This window comes from Passer domesticus, chromosome 1 (assembly GCF_036417665.1).
Source record: "Passer domesticus isolate bPasDom1 chromosome 1, bPasDom1.hap1, whole genome shotgun sequence".
NCBI lineage: Eukaryota > Metazoa > Chordata > Aves > Passeriformes > Passeridae > Passer > Passer domesticus.
In genome coordinates this window covers 19,128,289-19,153,139 of record NC_087474.1, presented here as the reverse complement: position 1 = coordinate 19,153,139, position 24,851 = coordinate 19,128,289, and the positions used below count along the sequence as shown (strand labels likewise).

Genomic DNA, 24,851 nt, shown 5'->3' with positions numbered 1-24,851 from the left:
AGGAGGAGAAGAAACCATGAGGTTGAGAATAGTTTACAAAAGGCTTTTTCTGAAATCAGAACATTCTGAATCAGGTTTATTGTTTGTGTCTCCAGTTACATTATTTAGACCTTACATTATTTGAATTACTTAAGCGCATCAAATGTGTTTTATTACACTTCAGTATTTATGTGGTTAATGATGATCATCACAAATTTCTTCTCTTAATTTTGATGCTAAAAAAACCCTTTCACCCACTTTGGTGCCCTCCCCTCATTTTTTAAAGCTGTGCCATCTAAATTTGTTCTTAATGACTGTCCAAAAGACAGTCTCACCTAATTTGTCTAGATTCAGTTTCTAATCCTTTGCTTTTGTTTTGACATTTTCTGCTAGATTAAAGACCTGTTTACTGTTATAAGCCCTTCCTGCTCCAGCTTACGTGTAATCCTTGTCAAGTCATCTCTTTAACTTTCTTACTGTAATAAACAGACTCAACTGCCTTAACATGCCTGAAGTAATTTTTCTGGCACTCCTCTAAAATTTTACAGTTTTCATCAGCAGCCTAAAAGATGCGTGGATGTTTGTCCTGCACACATTATCACTTAATCTTGCTGATAACCATAACACCACCTACTTGCTCTCTCTTTACATTTCTTTGTAGGTTCAAAATCATTATGACCTTCTAAGCTACAGACCTGCTTAGAAAAAGTCTTTCTGTGAAACCAGTATTGTTCATGATCCTTTCTAGTTTTCTCCTTTCCAAAGTATTCAAGTACTACCTAGTTCCCCCTTTAAATAGATCTGTGTGCTTAGCTTAAATTAATTTAGTCAGGCCAAGTTTCCACGTAATTGCGTCATCTCCAATGTTTATTGCATCCTAGATTTTTCAGATTAACCTATCAGTGAAGTCACCACTTTGCTGCAAAATCATTGTCTATTCTATCAAATTTGGCAGTGCAGTGGAGGTCTTAAAAATGTTAATTTTATGCTGAATTTGTGAAAAACAGAGGAGGGTGTGGGCAGCAGACGGACAGGGATGGTTCCACAGTGCAGATGGGTGAAATCTGACCTTTGCCCTCTCTTTATGGCAGCGGTGACAGGGTCAGTGGATGTGAAGCTTGTCATGGGGCAACAAGCACATGTGTAGGTTCAAGACACCTGCTGTCACCTGAAGCTGAGGTAGAGGTAGGAGAGGATACTGGTGTAAGCAGGGAGCACTGTGGTGCTGCCCAGAATAGGAGTCTGCTGCATGAAGAAGCTTAGGGAATCTGGGACACTGGCTAATGAAATGTTTGGGATATGAAATACACAGGGACTTACGACAGCCCAGTGTAAGATTTCCTGGTTTAGGCTGCCATTAACTCCACTGAACAGCTCTGAGCCCATTTTACCATCCTTGCATTCACATATTAAATGTGTCACGGGTCTGGGCTACATATTTAAAGTAAAACGTAGTCATTTGCACTTTGCTTTTTTTGTCAAAATCTTTTCTGTCAGTGTACTAAACACACAAATCTGAAAAAATATTTTTGTTTAAGTTAAGAAAATAAATGTAAAATCCCATTTTTTTCCCTATGAAAAGTTCTAACAGGAGATAGTCATAGCTAGAAGCACCAAGCAAATATTTTAGAACAGCAGAAGAAACCTAGTGTTGTGCTGCTTTGGATAGCATATGACAAAACTGGTTAGAGTGCTGTTTGAGAGCTAAGCCTATATTTTCAAAGATAAATCCTACACAGTTAAACAGCTAATGCATTATTCATGTGATACTGGGGAGAGATATACATTTCAGCAGATAATTCCATATGGCTGGCCAGAGCACTAGTGTGGAATCATTCTTGCTGTTGCTTGCCATGGGGAAACATGATCAGGATGGCATCGTGCTGCTGCTCACCAGTTTAGACCACACCCTCAGCTGTGCAGAAAGCCATCAGACTGCAAAATGCAAAATGGGAATGGCAATGAGAAGATAATATTTTTATGGAATTTTTTATGACAGTAGTTCAGTTTGAATAATGCCATTTAATGATTGTGTGTGCCTGTATTCGATAATTTTATGGAACCATTATTTTATTTATTAAAAACACTCCAGCAGAAATCTTTCTAAGCATGTATATAAAGAAGAAACAGATAAAAACAGTAGATAGCCTTCAGCTGCATATTTTAGAGGAAATTTTTTTAAAGTTACCAGGCTTGGCTTTTTTTGTGATACTTTCTGTTGATTTTTTAAAATAATATCTTCTAAATAATAATGAATTATTATATAAATATGGACATTAACTCGTGTTACATGCTCCCTTTAAATGATTTGCTCATTGAATTTGCTCTCCCAAAGTTATTTGTTATAAATATTTTGCTGGTGTCCAAGCAGTGTTCGAGTAAACTTTCTAATAATGTCTCTGAAGTCTGACATAACAGGGAATTTGTTATGGTTATATAAAGGTGAGACTTAAGATTAAGACACCGGGGCATGGAGCATTTGACTGTGAAGCTCAAATGTTCAGTATGAGTGTATACAAAATGGGTGTTGTAGGTTTGACTTACCATGAGCATGAAGGAAACTGCTATAAAAGCAGATAGTTGGAATATTTTATTGTTTGTGAAGACTGCCTTTCTTAATGGCATGGGAACTGAGTTATGTTTACCCCCCAACATTCTGTTCTCCACTCATGTCGAAATGATTTTAATTGTTACATAACCTTTTATTTCATGTATTTCTCTGAAGAAATGCCGGGAATAATTATAACTTTAGGACCAGAATTGTATAATTTCTGTCTATATAGTGTCTAGCAAGTGAAACTGTGATATTTGGTAGAGCATTACATGATATTTTATGCATTTTTATTATGTCTGCTATTAGCAATAATTTGTTGGAGAGTCAGCTATTATTTCTATAGTTTATTTAAACAGAAAATATATAAAATTTTTTGGTACTGATCCTTCACAATATAGCCACAATAATCCTGTTTTCCTGGAGAATTTAATGAAATATTTCTTCTTCTTGTGGTTCAGAGGAGTATCTCTTTACCATGCAAGAAATTGAATGAAAAGCTGTCAGAGCTTACAGAGTTTTCATATGGTATTTGATGGCACTAGTGCTGGATTGCAAGAATTAATAAATATTGTGTTATTGCTAAATTGCCTCACTGATCAGTAAAACATGACACTTCAGTTGCCTACAAAGAGGCTGCCAGCAGTTCAGATAATCAGGTTGTAAACATCAGTGTCCAGTGATCTACTCTTGGCCTACTTAAGGAAATGGTGTAGTCATATATAAAGCAAACACTTAAGACACATTTAAAAATTAACAATGAAATTTAATGCACACTATTCTGTGCATGAAAATGAATTCACCTGAACTCACGTTTAATTTTTTAAATTAAAAAGACAAAATACTGTGCATTCAGTTGTAATCTCTGTGAAGCTGAGCTAGATGCTGCAATTGGCATCTTATGGAAATCCTGCTGAAAGTGATAAAAAGTACTCAAAGGTGTTATTGAAAGTTGGCAAGAAAGCAGAAAGATACTACAAGGAAGCATTATTCCAGATATGTGAACATGATAGATTAATCTGTTGAATATAAAATTAGGGAGTTTTTGAGGTTTTTGTTTTTTTTTTTGACTAACACATTAAAGAATATACACAGTATAAATTATCATAGGAAGAAAAAAAAAGAGGAAGGGAGTTAGCATCTATATAATCATTTGAGTTTTCAAAGTGCTTTTTGTTCTCTCTGGTTTATTTGAATTATTTTTATTCTTGCCACTACAGAAGTCTTCTAGAAGCTAGGTTAACTATATTAATCAGAGATGGTGATCGAAGAATCAGACGAGGGAGGATAAGCAATCATCACTGCTTCAGTAATAATTGAGCAAAGCATACTGTAAATGCAAGACACAAATGCATGTGCATTTGGGACATAGTTTAGAGAAGCTGCTATAGCTGGTTTCTGTAATTCTTTCTCTCTTCATGATCACTGCTGAGACAACTCTGTGTCCCTGTATTTATTGCACAAGGGATAGTTCTTTATAATCGTTACTGCCCAGGAATTGCCAGTTATTTACAGAGTAAAGTAGCATTAGAATTTCCTACAATATATTATAAGTTTTTTTAAAAAAATTCAGAATGTAATAATATTCATTGTAGAAGTACAATAGGTTTCTTTAGGAGTAAATTATAATGTTTTTCTGATGACAAAAGTGTGCCATATTTGGGTAATCTGTTTTTGTGATATCTGTCAACGTATTCAGGGAAACAGAAAATATGTCTAGGTGTAGTTTCTAAAATATCAGTTGCTGTTAGAGAAGCATAATGCGTATGAATCTTTTAATGGCTAAGGTACTGCATCCGTAATTACTACAGGAGAACGTTTTTTATTAATTTAAGTACAATTTAAGTACATTAATTTAAAAATTTTAAATTGCATAGATACTTTGTGAAGTAAGTTTGTCTTTTTTTTCTGTTCAGCAGTCAGACTTAGGTCCCTTTGAATATGAATGTTTATCTTTTTATCATTTTAGTGTTAGAATAGCACAGAGGTAGGTGTGGTTGTACTGAAGTTACCATGCCCTGCCAGTATGTGTGTATTTTTTTTCCTAATATGTATTCTGCTGCTTGGACTGGCCAGCAGCGTGTGTGTGTGTATGCAAAATGGATTCCTCTTTTTGTCTTTTCAAAAATGCTCCAAGGATAAGTCTTTTGCTGCATGTAATTATAATATCTGGAACATATTCTCTGAGTGACGCCAAATGTTACAGATTTTTTTTTTTTTTATTCTTGTGTCATCCAAGGGATATCTAACTTAAGGACACAAATACATGAAAAATATGTGCTTTCATAATTCTGATTTTGTCCTTCACTCTTTAATGTCTCATGAAGTTTCCCAATACAGTGAATAAACAAAAGCATGGCTGTTAGTTGGTTCCATCTGAATTAAGCTGCAGCGAGTACATATGGAGTACTAAATCACTTATTCAAGGATGCTTATAGAGAATAATTTGTCAGTTGTGTTGACTTTGGCTCTGATGAGAAGAAAACTGGCTTTGACTGCAGTGCAAATGTGTTCTGCATCTTCTAAATTCTGAAGTTAAAAATGTTAAGACAAAAGAAACTTTGTTAATGAATATTGAATTTATGTTATCAATCTAATTAAATTTAAAGGAAGATTTAATAAGCTGAGACCAGTCGTAAATGGTTATTCAGCATATTTATGAAGAAGACCATGCACAATTACTAATTTTTCTGTATACTTGCTGAAATAGCTTTGGATTTCAAAGAGTTATAGAAAAACCCCCACAGTTCTAAAGAAATTCTGCTATAAATAGTAGACCAGCAAGAAGTTTAATGGTACTTCCACTTTCCATGCAATTGTGCGCAAGTTACACATAAATTGTAAAATAATCAGATGACAGTGAAATGGTTAATATTTACAGAATTGTATTTTTGGATACAGAACTGTTGGTCTGGAAAGTGAAATTCCATTTTTAATTTCTAAATATGTTTGTTCCCTCTGCTCTCTGAATTTTATATTTAGTCCAATACACATGACATGGATGCTAAGTTTACCTAAAACAATTATCAATCTTGCCAGTCTTGACAAGCTTAGGGGAATAGTTCTGGCCTTTTGCAGTGTCATTTAAAATGGAATGTATCTCATGCTGCAGTGTTACAGATATCAGACATGTAGGCAAACTTTCTAATAAGAGTAGTTTTGATTACATCTTAAACTTCACCATCATATGCTGGAAGTAGATCTCTGTTCCAATGGGATTATTTTGTATTTAAGATTCATCCATGATATTTAAAAATTTTTCATAAAATTTAATTTTTCTGGTAGTGCCCATACATTCATAATATATATATAGCATCAAAGATATTAGGACATAATGAATGAATCAGCATAGAATTCCCAGATACCATAAATTGTGTAGTAGTTGTACAGTTGCAGGGAAGAAGTTCTGTGATACTGTGAACATGTGAGAGTATAATTATTAATGTTCATTAACTTTTGAAGACATGTATTTGAAAATACAAAGCCAATTGTATCAAACACTGTTTTTTAGTAAACATTTATTAAAGATTTTTATTTTGTTTTAAGAAGGTTTGCTATTTTTTTTCTAAATTATTGTTTTCTCCATAGATGGTCCATTTGTTTTCATGCTTCCACTTTTGAGGTTTGAAAGACCAAAACTGAACAAAACTCATAGGATTTCTTTGTGCTGAAAATTTACATTATATTGCTGAAGGAACACAAGTCAGCTCTGGTTTATGTCAAGATTTCAGGGTCTTCTTTCTTTATATATTGAGAATACTCTAAAATTTGAAAAATAAGAAAATCTTAGTATGGAATGGTTTTTATAAGCATGATAGGAAACTAAAGTGGCAACTGTGTAAAAGCAGAAGCTCAAGGTGTGCCCCAAATGTTCCTCAATCCTTTATGGTTCTAGTAGGGTCCAAACCAGTGGTTGAATAATATGTGTGCCAGTAAACATTTTAAACATTTTGTCCAAGATTCAATCTTGTCTGAAATAAAAACCTTTCCGTGACAGTGGAGGCCTACATGGGCATTGGCACTGATTTTTTGTTGTTCTGCTGAATGGTTTCTGTGGTGCTGCATGATTGCTAATGGAGAAGCAGCCAAGACTATAATCTCCTTTTGGTGTTACTGACTTCCTTAGATAAGCCATTTAAAAGCTTCCTCCTTAGCATTTCACAATCTCCCCACTTCTTTCTTCCCTAAGTGCTAGTACATTTTATAAAACTTGTTACTATCATAGATAAAGGTGTAGTTTTTCTTCAGTTAGTCTTCAATTTTTTGCACATCGTTCAAATCTATTAGAAGATATGATTTTTTCTTGGCCTTTGGGGGAAAAAAAAGTAGATTGTTAGTAGTACAAGGTCCTTATGCAGCCAGAGGATATGCTTTTGCAAGCTGCTCCCCACATGTATGTGTTATCAGGAGGGATGTGCAGCATCTTAACATTTGCTTCTATGTTCATTGATGTTAAGAATGTGAGAAAACCATGAGATGTATTTGTGAAAAAAATGATGAAAACAATGCTTTAGATCTATTCAGTTTTTCCTGTATCTGTGAGGGAATCTACACTGACTATAGTTGGTTGTTATTTTTCAGGATAATTATAGATCCAAGCTAACACTGCTTGGGTGTTAAAATTGCTTTCACATGTAAATAAATATAGATGTCTTTGCAAAAGGGGTGAAGTAGGTCTGTAACATGAGAGATGGTCTTTAGCATTGGGTTGAACTCTTCTTACAAGACTCATTCTAAACTCTCTTGTAGTACTGTACTCAGTCAAGTAACTTACACCTTTGAGTGCCAATGCAAGCCTGTATTTCTCATAGAAATAAAAACACCTAGTGATGAAAATCTGATTGTTGGGTTGTTGGGCTTTTTCCTGTTGTATGTTGCTGTCTGGGTTAGGCTGTGTTTCTTTTTCATTTGGTGTAGGATCAGACACTGGTGTTTAGTGTGGCAGTTTTTATGTCACCAGAAGGAGCAGCCCTGGATAGGCTGTTTTCTTCCATGGGTGAAGGGTGGAAAGGATGGTGACAGGGAATGTGCAGCCATGCCACAGCAATTCATTAGTCTGTGTGCTTTTTCCAGCACTGTTTGGATGCAGGCAGGGAGTAGGTTTGCAACCTTGATGAATATTTAGCAATAATTATTTTCTCTCAGCCATCACCTTGACTAGAGATTTCTGTTTCTTCTAATCTTGGTGCCTCAGGCAGAACAGAGCAGGGAAGGACAATGTGCGGTGGAGCAGTCACCAGTGCTGCCATCTAGTCATCCTTCTGCTTTGTCCCAGGGAAGTGCCAGGGGGACATGCAGACCATCCAGGTAATAGGCTGAGCATCTGTGGTTTAGCCCATCCTCATGTTGGGGAAGTGGGTTTAAGTGTCTGTCAGGGAAACTCTTGTGAGGAATAAACCCGATAGGATCAGATCACCATGGTGATCTCCTAGTGCCCCTTCTCCATACTGAAGAACTGAATTTTGTTACTCCAGATTGCCCCTCTCTACTTTGCATGAGCCCAGGAGGCTGAAATACTTACCTTCAGCATGTGGATGATAGATGTTCTGCAAATTAGCATTTTCCCAAGTGAAAGAAATGGACCAATGTCAAAGAATAAGTTTTATTCACTGATTGTTAGTTCTGGAATCTATTAAAAGCTTATGTATATCCAGTTAATTTCTACCAAAAGTTGCATTTATTATTAAAAGAGTTCCCTATCTAGAAGTAAGAGTACCTTTTATATTATCTGGATTTAAAATACTGAAAGGTAAAGGAGTGAGTGCCTTGCATCATTAACACTGAATTTACCTTCCACTCACGTGTGGTGTGCGTTAATATAATATTGTTCTGCTCAGGACATGAACTGCATGACAAAAAATTCCTCTCTGGTTACTGGGGTTTTAATTTCTTTTTTCTTTGTTATTTTCTTACATCTGTATTTCTTTGGAGTTTTTTTTCAGTTAGATAAATCTTTATGTATATTTTAGAGAAAGTGTGATTAAATGTTTCTGTCTGAAATGCTATCTTGCTAAAAGCAATTCTGTATAGTAGATAGATGTATAGTACTGGTATCTCTCTTATGGTATTTGAGTTTCAGAATAAAATAATAACCAAATACTTGATCAGCTCATGGATTCTGGATCTTGGGGATCATATGTCTGGTGTCTGAAAAACATTGGATGTTTTGAAAGGGTGTATTTTGTAGTGATGGAGATAGTGCTGGTGAGCTTTAATTACTATTTCATTAAGTAAAAGGTTTTTTTCAGAAGCTTTTGCAGATTTCTTGCATTTAAATAATATTTTGGGATTAGAACAGAATGAACAGTAAGGAGTGGTATATTTTAAGTACATGAATAGTCTTCTACAGTACAAAATCCCCCATTTTGTTTCCTCTGCTAGGTTTTCTTTTGATTACAGATGGCCTGTGTGATAGTTGCTATAGAAACCAGACCATTTTACTTCAATCTCTCTCTGTTGCTATGGTGTGCAGAGAGCTGCTATGTGTAAAGTGTCATTTAGATTTTTTTGTGATACCTCATGTAATAGTTAACTTGCAGTCAATACTCTCTAAGAGGAGACAGAGTAATGTGACATGCTAATTAATGCTTTCTGCCACCAACTGTTGGATTCAACAGTTTGGCAGAAATTTGTTGCAAAGTTAATTTAACGGCAGATAAAGCTTTCTTTAAATGCTGTAATATTAGAAGAAAATAACTCACTGTTAGGCGGAATTGTTTTTCCTGCTGTAGCATACTCCCTGACTGAGAACGAGTGTATAGAAGGCACCCAGAGCCTCTGAATGCAGAAACCTCATGTTTGCAGGGAGGCTACACCAACCAGAGGAGCTGGTTTTGCAGCCTGCAGTTGCCAGTGGCAGCTGTGGCCTTCCGGCAGCCCCCAAAGGCGCAGCAGTTGGGACCGCTGAGTGTGAACAAGCTGGAGCGCAGCTGTCCCGGCCTCCAACCTTCATCCTTCTGCCAGCCTGAAATAAAACCACGGTGAGGTGGGGTGTAAGACTTGTAACACTTCCGTGTTGCAGTCTTCATAACTGGATTTGGCAACTAAAAATTAAACCAACTCCTGTAAGACTTCAAAAATTAGATTTTCAGGAAATGTTACAAGGGTGAATGAATGAGCCCTCAGTGAAAACGATGATCCTGTCATTATCCTAAGGCGAAGATGAGATTATTTTTCATGCAGAATAGTTGTATCCAGAACAAAAGCCTTATGTGAAGCAGGCTAGTGAGGATGTAGAATATGGCAAAATGTTCAGTGATCCATCGCCTGTTGCCAGACTTGGTTAGTACTAGCTCCTACTTAATTTATTTTGCTCAAACCCCAATTACCAATGCAGCATAAAAGTAACAGAGTTGCCCAGGATCTGAAGCATCAGGAGGAGTCCCCAAGCTAGGAGCATGGTGGCTCTTTGCCTCCCCTCTGGGCTGAGCATCCCTGGAAGGGCTGTCCTGGGGGATCAGCAGTCAGTTTGCAGCTGTTGGGATAGCACAGCACCTCAGCCTGCCGCACCGCCATGTTCCCCTGCTGCACACGCTGCAAAGGAAGAGAATTCCATGGAGATTTTATTTGTTCCCAAGTACTGTCATCCCAGAGAGGCTCCAAAATCCTCCTTCCACTTTCCCTGCACATTTTCAGTAATAAACAGCAAGGAGTGTTGAGATGATGCTAGCTACATCCTGAGGCTTCACCAACCCCCTGCTCTTCAGGTGGGAAAATGGTACCATCAGGGTGCATCTGTGTATGGTTTTGGTAAAGTTGTTACAAGGAAGAGACTGAGTCATGAAACAGAGCACATTTTGAAACATAATACCTTAATGACACTTGCTTTTCAGATGTGAAATCTTGTTTATTATCTGGTCTCCAGTAAAGAAGAATAAAAAAACTTGTTCTGCTAAGAGAAGTTCTTGGGAAGTGAAATATGCCTTCTGGAAGTATACTTTTGTAAACATCAGGATCTCCTTTTCAGATGTGAAATGTTCTTTAAGATTTTTAACCTCCAGTTAAGAAGAATAAAGAAAACTTTTTTGTTCTGTTGAGAGGAATTCTGGAGAAGTGATCTGTGCTCCTTGGAAGTGCAACAAGATATGCATTATCATCACTCAGTGTCCTGAACAGACCAATGTGCATCTTCCAAGGCAGAGGTTTTCTTCACCCCCTTCTTTATTTCACCCAGGATCAAAAACTCTTTATAGTTTTGTGTCTGCTGTGCCAAGATGAGCTCAGCACCACATCTCCCACATTACTGTTTATAAACAGCAGGTCTTGGGTGGGCACCATCTCTGGAAGGTTTGCCTGCCAGCTGTGACAAAAATTTATGCTCCATGCACTTCAGGACCTTCATATACTTTCTCCTTTTCACTTTGCTGAGTTTCCAGCAGAGTTACAGCAAGTTAAAGTCTCTCAGAAAACCTTCACCTTGGATTCTTTTCAAGGCAATAAATATATGAAGTTAAGTGTGGTGAATTTAATTTTTTCTTCATGCGATTGACAGTGCTGAAGTTGAATAGCACAGATGCCCATTACCTGTCACTGGAGCAGCTGAATCAGGAGGTAGTCATGACACTTACACTTTCCACTGTTTTTTGTGGTTTTGTAATCACTTATTTTTCTGGGTTTTTTTTTTTTTTTGTAAATGAACCTACTTTTTTCTTGTAATTGAGCCTAAACCTTAATAATTGAAGCTTCTGGTTTAGGTCTCATGCCTTTGTTTAGAAAAAAATACAAATTTTTGCATCTTGGAGAAACATTAAATCACAGGGCTGTGAGTGCACAGCACAGTTCTTTAGTCTATGAGAGAGGGATATGTCTGTCTTGTTAAACTGGCTTCTAAATTGCACCCTTTCCAACACACATTACAAATGGCACTGGCAAGGTTTGTACTTCTCATGGGTGCTTTGCTGAAAGAACAGCAACTGTCACAGTCTGTAAGGACCATGGATGGGTGTGCTCTGTTGTATTCTAATAACATGGATTTCCATAATTCTAATACTTTGTTCATATTTACAAAAGAGAGGATATATTCCAATATGAGCCAATACTATATTGCAGACCCTCTAACAGTAAATACACATTTCAGTGTAATTTTTCATATTAAAAGTTAAAGTCTCGTTTAACTAGCTTGCTTAATTAAAAATTAAATCACCCAAGGCACTACAGCATTGAGAAAAGCTGTCTGAAACGTTTCTGTAGGAGTCAAAATTGAAATGGAGGGCAACATATGTTTTTGTTCTACCTCATTCATTGTTTTTTGTCATTGTTGTATGTGAGCTAATGAAAATGAAAGACCTCTAATCTAGATAATTGAGCCTAGTCATCCAGGATGTATTAAGAGTCTGACATCTGGAAACATCTGGGTATATTAATGTTATTTTAAGTGGTTGTGGTTTTAAGGACGCTACTAAGACTGCTGTGCTGTGTTTATGGTTTGGGCTGTTTTCAAAATCAATCTTTGTCTTAAAATATATGTCCATGTGGATAGTATTGAATGTAGGTATGCAGATAGATGCTCATTGGTTATCTAGTAACATGTAGCCCAGAGATTGTTCTTAAAAAACTAAGATGTTTTATTTTTTTATAAGTCATGATTTAGTTGCTTCTTTGTATCACTGTTATCTAGGGAAAACAGAAAAGTCATAGTAACCATAGAATTCACAGTTCATTACTGAGTCACACATAATGTGTTCTTGAGCAGGAAATGTTACTTGTACCATGCTGGCAGAAATAATTTTCAGTTATTGACTGGACTACATTTAAATATATTATTTCAGGCGTGTCTATAATTTTGAGTATAGTTTTACTTTCTGTAGTTATGTAGTTACTAATGTAGCAATTAACATAGTCTTTACTGATGAAGTGGTTTTCATTTATTTCTTATACCTGGAGCTTCTTTGTACTATTTTAGTTCTTAAGTGACTTTTTAGAACACTTGAAAGCCAACAAAAAAAAAACAAAACCAAACCATTGAGGGTTTTTTTAAGGACCGTTAAAAGACTCCAAGACCCTTTTTAAAGTCTTTGTAGTTTATGTACAAGACTCTTCCTACAGAGATTTCCTTTATACCTCAAGGAAGGCTGTTGCATTTCTGTCTTTCTGGTTGTCTTTATCCCCCTTCAGCAAAAGTGAGACATCTCTTGCTTCTTTGGTTGTGACGAGCTGTACTGGCTTTTGAAAACCCAGAGAATATTGCCGTAAAGTTGGAGTAGGACTGCAGGATGTCTTTGTAGGGTCAGAAGAGGAGCAAGAGCTTATTGGTGCCTCTTCAGGGAGAGACATCTAGTGTCTGGTTGCAAATTAGCATGGAAATAACCTCTCTATTTTTCTTAAAGAAAGGTTAGAGTCAAAATAACACCTTAAAAGCAAAACCACAAAATGATGCCCATGTGATTTGTGGGGTTTAGGTCAGTGTTTACTGCAGGCAAAGTATTACCAGTGGTGCAGGGATTTTATTTTTATTTTTAAGAGATACTTGATGTAGCAATGCTTTATAATTAACTCTAAAGGTAAGTTTCTCTAATATTTGTCACAGTGGAATACAAGATGCGGTCTTAGGTATGCATTTATTTCTAGAAGTGAAAGTTTCTCTGTTGAAGAGTTGAGTCAATGTAGAATAAAGCTGCTCATGAAATTATTGCATCTTTGCTGAAAATGGTTGTAGGTCTAAATCATTTGCTTCTGAGTGTGAAATTGACTTTAGTGGCTCAGCATGCTGTGAATATTAACTGAAAAACCTTTTTATCAGTTTGTTGATTAGTATGTCTTATTCTTGGTGATAGAGTTCTGGTTGATTTTACTAATGGCTTTCTTCTGTCTTTGTGCTTTCCTCCCCCACTTTGTACTACTTCTAAAAATTACTTTGCAATCCCTTTGGAACACATGCTTTGCTCTGTTTGAGTTCCTTGAAGTACTGTGCACAGTTGGAAGCAATGAAAATTATCAAGTATTACAAATAATCTCTCAAGTAATATTCTAGATGGTGAAAAGTAGACTGAAAATGAAAAGATTAAACTACGGTGGTGTGTTGGGGTTTTTTGTATGTTTTGGTGGGAAGTTTTTGGGTGTGATTTTTTGTTTGTTTTGATTGTTTGGGTTTTGTTTAAGCAAAATAAATGGAAAATTTATTTTTAACTTAAAAAAAAGGGAAAGGAAAAATATCCTTATTTGTTTTCTTCCAGAATTCTGGAGCTGTTTTGAGTTAATTTTAGCATTCCCACCATTGCTCATCTGTTACAATTTTTGTGTAAGATGTAGCAAACAGAACTAAATTCCAAATCAAACTTGGAGGAAACAAAACTTGCTTTGCTACATTTTAACAAAAATGGTGTGTATAATGTAGAGATTCCTAGTGGCAATTAAATCTACACAATTTGCTGGAGCATAATATCAGTTCAAACAGGAAGTCTATAAACGTGCTTGACAACTAATTACTTCATTCAAGAGAAAAGTGCCTTGTCCTTTGTTTGATGCCAGCACCATTCTTGCCTATTGTGTGTGTGGCAGCAGCTGTATGAAACGATTTCCTATACTGTGAATACAGTTAATTGCTGCAGCTATCGTTTCCCTTGGTGGAAGAAAACCCCCAAGCCATCTGAAGGGAAAAGGAAAAAAGGAAAAAGAAGTCATTCAGGATTGGAATTGTAATTGTGGGTTTGTTTTCTCCAATCTTTGTCAAGGTAGTTTGGCTCTGAGAACGGGAGCCTACCAGTGAGTGGAAGGTTGCTGTCCTTGTGATGAGTGCAGTGCCAACAAAGTGACATCTGTGAGCAGATACTCATCTCCATGAGTCACTGGTGTCCAGTAATGCTCTTGCTTATTCTCAGACATAGGGGTGTGTTGAGAAGCGTTTTTTGTGAGATGCCTCTTTCTCCACAGTGTGGACCCGTTTGCCACTGTATTAGCACTGTCACTTCTGTATTTAATTTGCTGAGGGAAGTGTGTTCAAGGTACATCCTCTTCACCTACCCTGCTCATAATGTGAAAGATGTGTTGGCCTCTTTCTTTCTAGCTCCTGTTTGCTCTCCTTACTTTCCTGAAGATGAAAATTAGGGAATAGACTAATGTGTAGATTTTACCCTCTGTCTTTGTTTTTCTTTAATATTTTTAAACATTTTTTACCTATAAAATAGTTGCAAGAATGGGTAGGTATGTAAAGCAACACTTTTCAAATTGATTATTAGTGCTTCCTTTAGGAACCACAGTTGAGTTGTGTTTCAAAGGAGAAAGAGCTTTAAATTCAGAATTAGTTTCAATCCCTGGTATAAAAAAGTAAAGCTCTAAAATATTTTCATTACCCTTCTGAATATTGTGGGTTTGTTAGTGCTGGGGTTTTTTTCAAAAACCAGCTCACAAACTTACTATGTTGATTATTGGTGTCACATTACAGGCAAGCTGGAGAGCATGGCTAAGCATAAGATGTACAAGCTTTCCTGTGTCCATGATCCTGGACAAATAGAATTTGGGACACATCTTTCTGACTCATTTCATCTGTGAATGAAACCAAGCTGGTAATTGTCCAGGAGCAGGCATTTGGTGTGTGCCACATGGCAGTGGTGCTTAGCCTGTTACCAAGTGTCACAACTTACCTGATGCTATGCAGGAACACATCTACAATTGATCTGAATCCAACTGCGCTCTTTGCTAATATGATTTATGTGCTCTATTGTAACCAAAGCAATATGCAGTCACTAAATCAGCCATTTTGTAAATGAAGTAAACTGCACTAGTAATCCTCTGTGGAAAAACAGTGTGAGTATAAGATTGGTCATGGAAGGTTATTTATATCCCTTGGTTCTGCTTCCAAAACATATTAATTATTGCATGCAGTTAGGTGACACCTTACTTCTGCCCTCTGCATATGTGAAAAAAAAATCTGTCAAGCCTATGACAATCATCTTTTTTGTATGAGGAAATGTTCTAAAAAGAGTGAATGATGTCAAGTGATAGCAGAAAGCAAGATTTATGTAACTGCTTGTAGTGACCTGGTAAAGCTGTGATGAGAAGAGCAGACGTACTGTATTGCTTTTTAAAAGTGCTAGAGCATGCATTTATGGAAGAGATTGTCCTCAAGTAAGGATAGACACTCCTGAATTAGCAGAAGTTAAGGTTTTTATGCACTGTGAAGTGTAGGTGAGAGACTGAAGGGGATAGCAGAACATCTTTTTGCATAAAGATTTGTTCTGTTTTGACTTTCATGAAGCAGAGATTGAAATACCATACCGGCGCTGTTGTATAGCACAGAAGTGTGAAAAGGTATGCTGGCCTCTCTTTGCCGTTTTTAACCATTCATGACCAGCCTCGGTGGTGTTCAACAGATTGAAATTAGATATTCTTGGGCTACCCCAAGCCTTCTTCCAGGGATAATTTAAAGTGGGGTAAACTGGACCATCTGCTCCAGGAGCAGGTCCCAGGTCTGGAACTCCTGTGGATTTTAGCAGGGGTGCAGCAGTGCCAGGGACTGTGCTGGGCAGCACACGGTGAGGGGGACACATGTCCTATCCCCAGCTCTCCTGTGACCCCAGCAGCCACTTTCTATCCAGGCCAGACTGCTGGCAGGTGTGGGAAGGGGCCTGTGTTTGTTCATCTGGGAAGGATTCCAGTGCCAATTCCCAGTCCTTCCCTGAGGAGGGCCTGGTGGGCAGTTGGAAAGCATTTGGCTGGCTGACAGCAGAGCCCTACCGGATATTAAGCTACACAGTAAATTAATGAAGTTGGCACAGGGAAATTTAAGTTCTGGCTTTGAAACAAAGGTTTTGCTTTCAAGGCACATGATATTTTATTTTATTTTATTTTATTTTATTTTATTTTATTTTGTTTTATTTTGTTTTATTTTAATTTAGTAGTTTAAGAATACAGAAACTAAACATGTTGTTACAGATCAAACAAAAGATTTGGGATTCATAATGCTTTATTCTGTGAACTGTTTGTGTAAAAAAGTTTGATTTTTCCTTTTATTGGAACCAAATTTACTTTCTTAAGCTGTAGTAGTTAAAAATTTATTTTATATAGGACCGGGTTTGAATCCTGACATCTTTTTAGTTATTTGCTCACATTTCTTTTCAGAATGGAGTTTCTATTTTTTGGTTATTTGAGTCACCATTTCATGTCAATCAATACACTCATTTCAGGATTCAAAGTGGCATCTACAAGGAAATGTAAAAGTATTTGCAACACACTACAGTTTGATTTCTATATTATACTTTTGTTTGCAACTGGTAACAATTTTGAACTGATTATGCCTCTAGAAGAAAAAAAATTATAGTGACCTGCTGCATTTCACAATGACGGGCTGTATTCTTTATGATTTATAGGCTGTATGGCTATAAAGCCTGCACTCCCTCTTCTGCTACTCTTTCCTCATTCCAGTCTGTTTGAACTTCTGATCACTCTGTTATCAAAACAACATGCCATCCAAACAGAGAAGCCAAGATTAGTCAGGCTTAAATTATCATGTATGGAGTCTGTCTCAGGAGACAGGGGCTTCCTGACACTGCATCAGGTTTCAGGCAAAGTAGGACTGTGAGGTTTAGAGTGTTTTCATTTCCAGCAAAATGCTTTGGTGCCATCTGAATTCTTCCAAGCAACAAGTAGCTGGAGGAAGTAGAGATTTCATTAGTTAATACCCCAGGGATGTCTTATTTGAGTTCATGAGATGTGCCATCTGGAAATTCTTGTTCATTCACATGTTGCATCCTTTTTTGGACACTGAAGAGATCCAAGGTGCTTTATTTGAGTTTTTATTGAGTTGCTTTGGAAGTGCCTAAAATAAAATGGGGAAAAATATTTGAAAGTCCCTATTAAAAATAAATAAATAATAAAAAAATCTGTTTCCATCAGAGTTGCCCAGGTTACCCTTCTTTGCTATGAAACCAGTCCAAGCTTTCCTGCTGCTTACTGCTATTCTCTAAGCACTGACTCTTTTTCTTCTACTTTTCATCCATTTACACTTTAAAATTTCAAAGAAGTCACCTTCAGAAGCATATCCTTTTCTCTTCCTCTCTTTTTTTTTCTGCCCCTCAGCCTTTACCCACCAGTGTTCAGTGTGGTCCATGGGAACCTTGGGAACATAGCCAACTCCAGACAATAATACTCAGCACAGCCATTGTGGCATTCTCATCCTTGTAGTTGTCTTGTTTGTCATGGGGTATGTTTGCTAGGATGAAACTTGATGTCTCCTAATTCTGCCGTGTTTTGCTTGCAAAATGCTAATTTGAAAAAAGTCTCTGATTTGGCAGAGCCCAAAGGGTGGCAGAGGTGTACCTTGTGGTTTGCTGTCTCTCTCTCTGTCTCCTACCCTATGACCCCAGCCTTGGAGCTCAAGGATTTCTGGGCTTTCATGGTCTGGGGTATGGAAGCTGTCCATAGAGACAGGGGCTGGGGAAGCCACATCCCTGCAGAGACTGGCAAAGCTCAGAGAGTGCCACAAAACTGGCATTAACACGTGGTTTTTTCCACTTGCCATTGCGTAATGCAGACATTGTTTTTGGGTGTTGGGTCTGTTTGGAGAAGGAAGAATGTTTTGAATTACTTTAATGAAGTGTGCTGAAACTTTAATAATGAAGTAGGATTTATTTTGCTGTTTCAAAATTGATTCAAATACATTTAGCCTTAGTTAGTAAGGCATTTTGTCCAAAACTGAGGCACTTTGTGTAATGGTTGCCATGTTTGTCCCTCAGTGTTTCCTATGGAACCTACAGTTTCTTTTTATTTGGCTACTCATTTAAGCAAAGCTGTAGGAAATTAATGCTTAGTGAGGTCAAACACTATTGAAACTGATAAATGAGCCCAGTACAAAGCGGGAGACATAAGCTTTATTAGGAAACTACTCTAAAAGGTGATTGTTCATCCTGTTTGGTTGGAAGTAGTGAAATATTGCCCATAATTTGCAGAAATCCACTCATATTGCACCAGCTGCTTTTATTGTACTGAACTTATTTCCTAGAAAAAAATTATTTTAAATAAGCTGTGACATATATTTTTAAAAGAAGTTTCCATTTTCTGTTTGCTTGGTTTTGTAAGAAAGATTTATCACTGGGTACTCTGATCTTCTTAAAAAATGTAGGTTTTGTTGCATTTGAACTTCTCCATTCATTATATTATGGTTTGCCAATCAGTAACACAATTCAGTAGAAATAGACAGTTGTTTTCCAAGAGTCCAAGAGGTTTGGTAATTATTAAGTGAATGTTTGTAAAAAGCTTTGGAAGTTAGTGAGACTATCCTAAGAGGAAAATTTTGTCATGCTTTTTAAAAATGTTTTTATGTTTGCTTTTTCATAGCAGTGAATTCTTAAAACTTTGCAGCATCTTAGTATCTATAAAAGCTTCACAAAACAATTGTAAAACATCAAGTAATTGTCTTTTCGAATACATTTATTCTTTGGTTAGTAATAAGGACAGATTTAGAAAAACAGACTTTTAAATAAGAATTACACTGTTTGTGTCCTTGCTCTCAATACAGAAGTAGCTTAAGCATTACTTTCCTATTGCTTTTTAGAAGCTAAACATTAAGTAGTATAAGAAATGGAGATTATAAGTTCTTTCTTTAAGCAAAAAGACTACTTCAAGTTAAGCTTAGGCTAAATTCTGTGGCGTTGTGTCTACTTAGTGTTTGTAGAATCAGAGAATGATGGAAGTAGGAAGGCATAACTGGAGATCATGGAGTCAAACACCTTGCTCAGAGCAGACTCAGCTAGAGCTGTTTGCTCAGGGCCATGTCCAGGAGGGTTTTGAGTATATCCAGGGATGAAGACTCCATAGTTTCCCCAGGAAACCTGTTAAAAGTGCTTGACCACCCTCACTGTAAAATAGCTTTCTAATAATTAATTGAAATTGCCTGTATTTCAGTTTTGTGCCCATTGCCTCTTGTCCTGTCATAGGGCATCTCTGAATTGCTGGTGCTTTTTATGATATCCCTTTGGGTACATAAACACATGGATAAAATCTCTTCTCCAGGCTAAGCATTACGAACTTTCTGTCTCTTTCATGTAAGATGATCCAAGCCTTTCCTCATCTTCATGGCCCTTGGCTGGACTCATTCTAGTAACTCCCTGTATGTCTTGTTGATGCTGTTTCTCTGGGCAAGAACGTTTTCTGAAGGAATGAAGGTTTGTGAGATCATGCCCTGTTTGAAGTGTGTGATGAACACGGTGCCTCATCAAGGTGCTGTGAGTGAGTGATGTGGAGCCCTCCTGAGATACAGGGACTCATGCTGTGCCCTCACTCTGGACATTATTGTAGGCTGCTTCCAAGTGACCTGTCTGCAAACTCCTGCCTTTTGGGGGGCTGAAAAACAAAGGTAGCCAGCCGTGGGAGTACCTTGCTCTGTCTCTTATGCTCCAGAAACTGGACTGCTCAAATGTGCTTAGCTGGGGCCTTGTTCTTTTGTTCCTCCTTTATCATCCCCCTTCTCCTTCCTCGCAATGTCCTTTGGATGAGAGGCATGCCACAGTTTAGGTTAAGAACTCAGAGCACTTGTGGCTGCCTCTTTTAGCCTCTCCTGTGACACAGAAGCTCATAGATTTTATAGCTGCATCACTGTGATCAGTAGTTCACTGACATGTTAGATGACACACATCTAGGAATGGGAGTGGATGCTACTGAGCAAAAATACATTCCACATCTACTGCGTGTAGCTGGTAACATTCCAGCTACACTCACGGCTTTGGAATGACTCATCCTCAGTCTGGTTTTTTATTGTTTTCTTTTCTCCTTATTCTGAGAGGGATGTTTCTTAGTGACTGTCACTTAAAATAAAATGCAAAATAAATAGCGATGATACTCAGCATTAGATTTTCCTCCTTTACTATAAAGAATGCCATCAAAACTGTTAAGCATTTACTATCTGCAGTGGTTGTCTCAGATTTCTTCTTCTGTCCAGTCTCCCTGCCCTGCAATGCTGGAGCCCCAGTGGCTTGTAAAGAGCTTGATATGACAAGAGCTTACCATTAGAACACACACTCAGTACAGTATATTTATAATTTTCTGGCTGGTTAAGTAGTTTAGCTTAGGCAAAAATCCTTACCTGTGGAGCTCACAGTACTTCTATCTTGGAGCTAAGCAGATCTGTCCCATGAAAGAGGGAAAAAAAAAAGCCAGGATCATCCTGCCTTTATTCACTCTGGACTCTTCATGCTCCTGGTTCATGGATTTTTTTGTTTGTTTTTTTTTTTTTTTTTTTTTTTGTAGAGGGAGGTACTAATATTGTGAGTAGATTTTCACTAAGTGCTTGCTCAGTATTTCTTTGGGAACCTTGGGACAGGAGAGCTCTTCTTCCAAACTCTTGAGATGAGTTCTAGATGAGTCAGATGGGGTTTGCTTTGCAGTATATTTGCAGAAAGTTCAACTGATGTTCATTTCATGTCACTTTTAGCTCTATTGGAGGTACCACTGATTCCAGTACGGTGGGATGTGTAAGTGTAGACAGCATGGAGTTTAACTTAAAGCACGAATCAACAAGCAGATGTGCTGAAATGAACAGAAAAAGTAAGAGCTAGCCAGAAAAGATTAAGGAGAAGAAAGTACTAAAAGAAAAGCTTAAAAGACTGTCTCTCTTTGTAAAGTATTTGCTGAAATTCAACCAGATGGAGAGTGACTGTGCTGGTTTGAAAGGCAGAAAAGCAGCTTTTGTATCAAGAGACATAAGGAGTACTGTGTCTTCTGTAAGTTAGCATTACTGTACCTGCTGTCAAGTCAGAAGGTATTCTCATCTAAATTTAAAATTTGTATTCAGTATTTTTATTGTTGCCCTTTGCAGTAATTACTTCATTTGATTTCAAGAAGAGTCAGTAAAATTATTTTGCCATTTTAAAAGATTTAAATAGATGGATGAAGCAGTTTAAATTCCTTAAAGATAATGTCATAAAATAAGTTTACGATTACTGAATTTAATTTTTCCTTTACACTTTAATTTTCTGTGTCATTTTTTAAATAAGCCCTTTGTATTCAGATAGAAAGATACAGGCAAGTTTCAAACATTTCGTTCTTTGGCCAACTTTGCCACCTAGCGGCTATAATTAAATAGAACAACTCGTTTTCTGTATTTTCAAGGAAGGTAATGTAGTGCAGTACTGCTGCCTTTTTTTTTCTTTGCATTGAATTATTCGAGGATTTTTTGAATTCGCATAATATTCAGATGCAACTGAAGCCACTCATAATATGTTATGAAAAGAAGCACTCTTTCCTAATGTTTAAAAGCTTAGTATGCAAGTACAGGAGAGTTCAATACAATACTTTGTTTTTCGTTTTGTGTAAAAAAAGAAGTCTGGTTGTAATAGAATCAAAAGAAGAAATGTTTCTGTTATATTCTCTTACAAAAAGATGTCATTTTAGGTATGTGTTTGCATCTACTGTGATTTTTTTCTCTTTTATATCCCTGTGGCATATATAAAATAAATAATCCTTCTTTAGCTATCATCCCTACAGTGCAGAGAGGAGAAACCTGCACCTGCAGTGTTTGTGCTTCTATTGTGCTTTATCGGTGGGCTGAGTCCACAGGAGGAGTAATAAAGACTGCATAAGTATTGTTTTCTCCTCTTCCACTTGCTCCTAGTTCTGATACAGAATCATGTCCAAGTAGAAATTAATCTGTCTGGAAATTGTACTTTTGTATGTTGCAGTGCCTGTATTTCTGTGAAATTCTGTTGAAATAGGAACTCTGTAAAAGCTGTTTCCTCAGTCTTCCTGCCAAGGGGGGGCACGGGTGCTGTGAACAGCTGCAGTGGGCAAGAAATGTGTGGTGGGTGCAGTGATAAACCCTAAAACCTCTGGTCAGTGATCCATCTGACATGTTCTCTCTGAACTGCACAAAGCCACAGGCAAGGCAGTTCCCCAGTTTGTATGTAATTCTCCTCCTTCCCTCCCCTCCTTCTTTCCTTGTTTTAAAACCAGAGATGCTTCCTTTTGGTTTTTTTCTTCCTCGTACACTTTTAGCTGACCTTGTTTACACTTAGTAAAAATTTGGTTAATGAGAGGTGTTGAGGGAAAATTGATTCTTTCAACAGAAAAAAAAATTATCTATAACATGGACATTTGAAATTAACAGTGATATTTAATTTTGGAAAATATGATTACAGCAATTAGTTTTTTTAGACTCGAAATATTGTCCTTCAATCTCTCTTGAAAGGTTCAAAGGAAAAAAAAAAAGCAGCTGTTGTCTGGGCAACAGAGCTACAGAATCATTATTTCCTTTTCCTCTATGTCCTTTTTAAGTCATATATCCCAATAATTCTTTCTAGGCAAGTAGCAGCTTGTGCTGTGGCTATTTCAAAGTTATATGTGTGGTGACTTTCCACACATGTAAGCATGATATAGTATTGTGGCAAAGCATGAGCTGTTTATTTATAATTTAATATGATTTTGTAAGTTTCAAGGGTGTGTGTGTCTCCATGCATCTTCTAGTATTTGACAAGCCTGTAGAAACCAAATATCCTTGAAATTTCCAGTATTTGAATTTTATTGACTGACAGGTGGAGAATCTGATGAGGTGGTGAAAGGGAGGAGGATCTTCTGCATGAAAGGAAGAATCACAGAATTAGATAAAGCTTTGTTCCCTAAAAACCTTGTCTAAAAAACTGGGAAAGGCTATCATGCATCTTGATCTAAGAGAGCCAAGAGAGCATTCTGCATACAATAAGAAATTACAATAAAGACCTGAAACTAATAAGATATAGCATGGACATCTTCTTAATATTTAATATTCCATGCAGCAAATTTTTTAACTTTTGGAACTTGTTCAATAAATCCCTGAAGTACAGGAACGAGTAGACATAGGACCAGAAAAAAAGGGAGGGGGTGATGCAGATTGTCTTTAATGAGAAAGAAACAAGTCCTTGACTTTTGAGCTGGGGACAAGGAGAGGTGCTGATAATGTCTGAGATGGCATGAAAGATGACCTTCCCATGAAGGAGAAAACAAAGATGACTGGGTGTAGAAGCTGCCAAATGTGCATTGCTAATGAGATTTCTGATAACATCTGCCTGTGCATGATATGACCTAAACTGGGGGCAGAACAGATCTGAATATTAGAGTTCACAGGTGGACACACTAGGGCTGGAGACTAATTGGAGCAAAGAAGAGAGGATGCCACAGGGAATCATGGTGTGTTCTAACACCTGTCTGACAGGAAAACCTGAAAAGCTGGCTGCCACTACAGAGGGTGATGGATCCAAGTGCAGAATCAAAAGAAAATAAGCTGAAATACAGTTGATGTTTCTGGATAAAAAGAGACAGAATGAACTGCAGGCAAAAGGAATAATGAGGCATAAAGGAACTCAGCTGACATGCAGACAGCATATGTCTGTAAGCAGAAATCCCTTTAAAAAAACTAATAGTGTGGGTACCAGATCACATAAAATCTCCTCTTGCATCAAAGCCATGGTGCTTCTAGCACAGTAGTGTAACTGTAGTTAAATTTATGCTAGATAGAGAGTGTCTGAGAGCCTGTTGGCTTTTTGAGGGCCCTTGTTTTCCTTGGTTTTTTGGAGGCCATATCCTTGACTACTTGCATTTGTGTCAGTTTGTGTGAGTGCTGTCTTTGAATTTGTCCCCTCTTCTCCAGTAATGTCTGTGGTACTGCCAGTGGCAAAAAAATCCAGAATTTTATGCCTGATATTGTAAGAAGCATTTTATTTTATTTGTTTGACTTTCTAGGAAATCAGTTTCAAACAAGTTAAAGTTTAAACTATGACTTTCTGGTTGCCATTCTCTGATGTAAATCTGTATGATTTACATCATACAGATTTACATCAGAGAATTGTATGAGAACAGCCCCAGCTTGGATGATAGCTTGACAGATTCATATAAAGCTAGGTTAGCAATCATCTAAAGGACATTGTTTATTATCTGTCTTTGGAGAGATTTTAACATTGAAAATTGAGCTTGAAAATATTTCAGTTTGCATTAACTCTCTAGGTTAACAGGCACAGTAGGGTTTGCATACATGGCTTCTTTCAGTATCAAGTCTGAGGGATGATTTATTATAGGATATTTTAAAAATTATTTATTTTCGCTCAGTAATTACGTGTGCATAGATGTTGTAAGCAAAATCTAAATATTGCTAATTAATGTTAACATGTACACCATAATGTAATACATGTAAACCAGCAAAAATAGCATAGTGATAGATAATTAAATCAAAATACTTCAGGTTGAAAGGGTTTTGCTATTTTCCATTCTATTGAGAAATAGTTGCATGCAACTTCAGCAGCCTTATAAGAAATTAAAATTAAAAATTGAGCAATACAGCTCTGAGGTAGAGATAGCCAGCATGAAGCTCTCTTAATGAACATGGACACTCCTTAGAACTGATATTCTTTTCCAGAGAAAGGCTGGA

At 37.0% G+C, this 24,851-nt stretch overlaps 1 protein-coding gene and 1 long non-coding RNA gene across 6 annotated transcripts in view; both read left to right on the top strand.

Annotated features, from left to right (window-relative positions):
• The window catches only part of CACNB2 (calcium voltage-gated channel auxiliary subunit beta 2), a 246,585-nt gene that overhangs the window by 34,685 nt on the left and 187,049 nt on the right, over nt 1–24,851 (top strand). The gene's annotated exons all lie outside the window — the stretch shown is intronic.
• Nucleotides 19,690–21,180, top strand: LOC135287201 (uncharacterized). Its single transcript, XR_010351026.1, has 3 exons — nt 19,690–19,817; nt 20,892–21,004; nt 21,082–21,180. It is a non-coding gene; the product is annotated as an uncharacterized LOC135287201 (long non-coding RNA).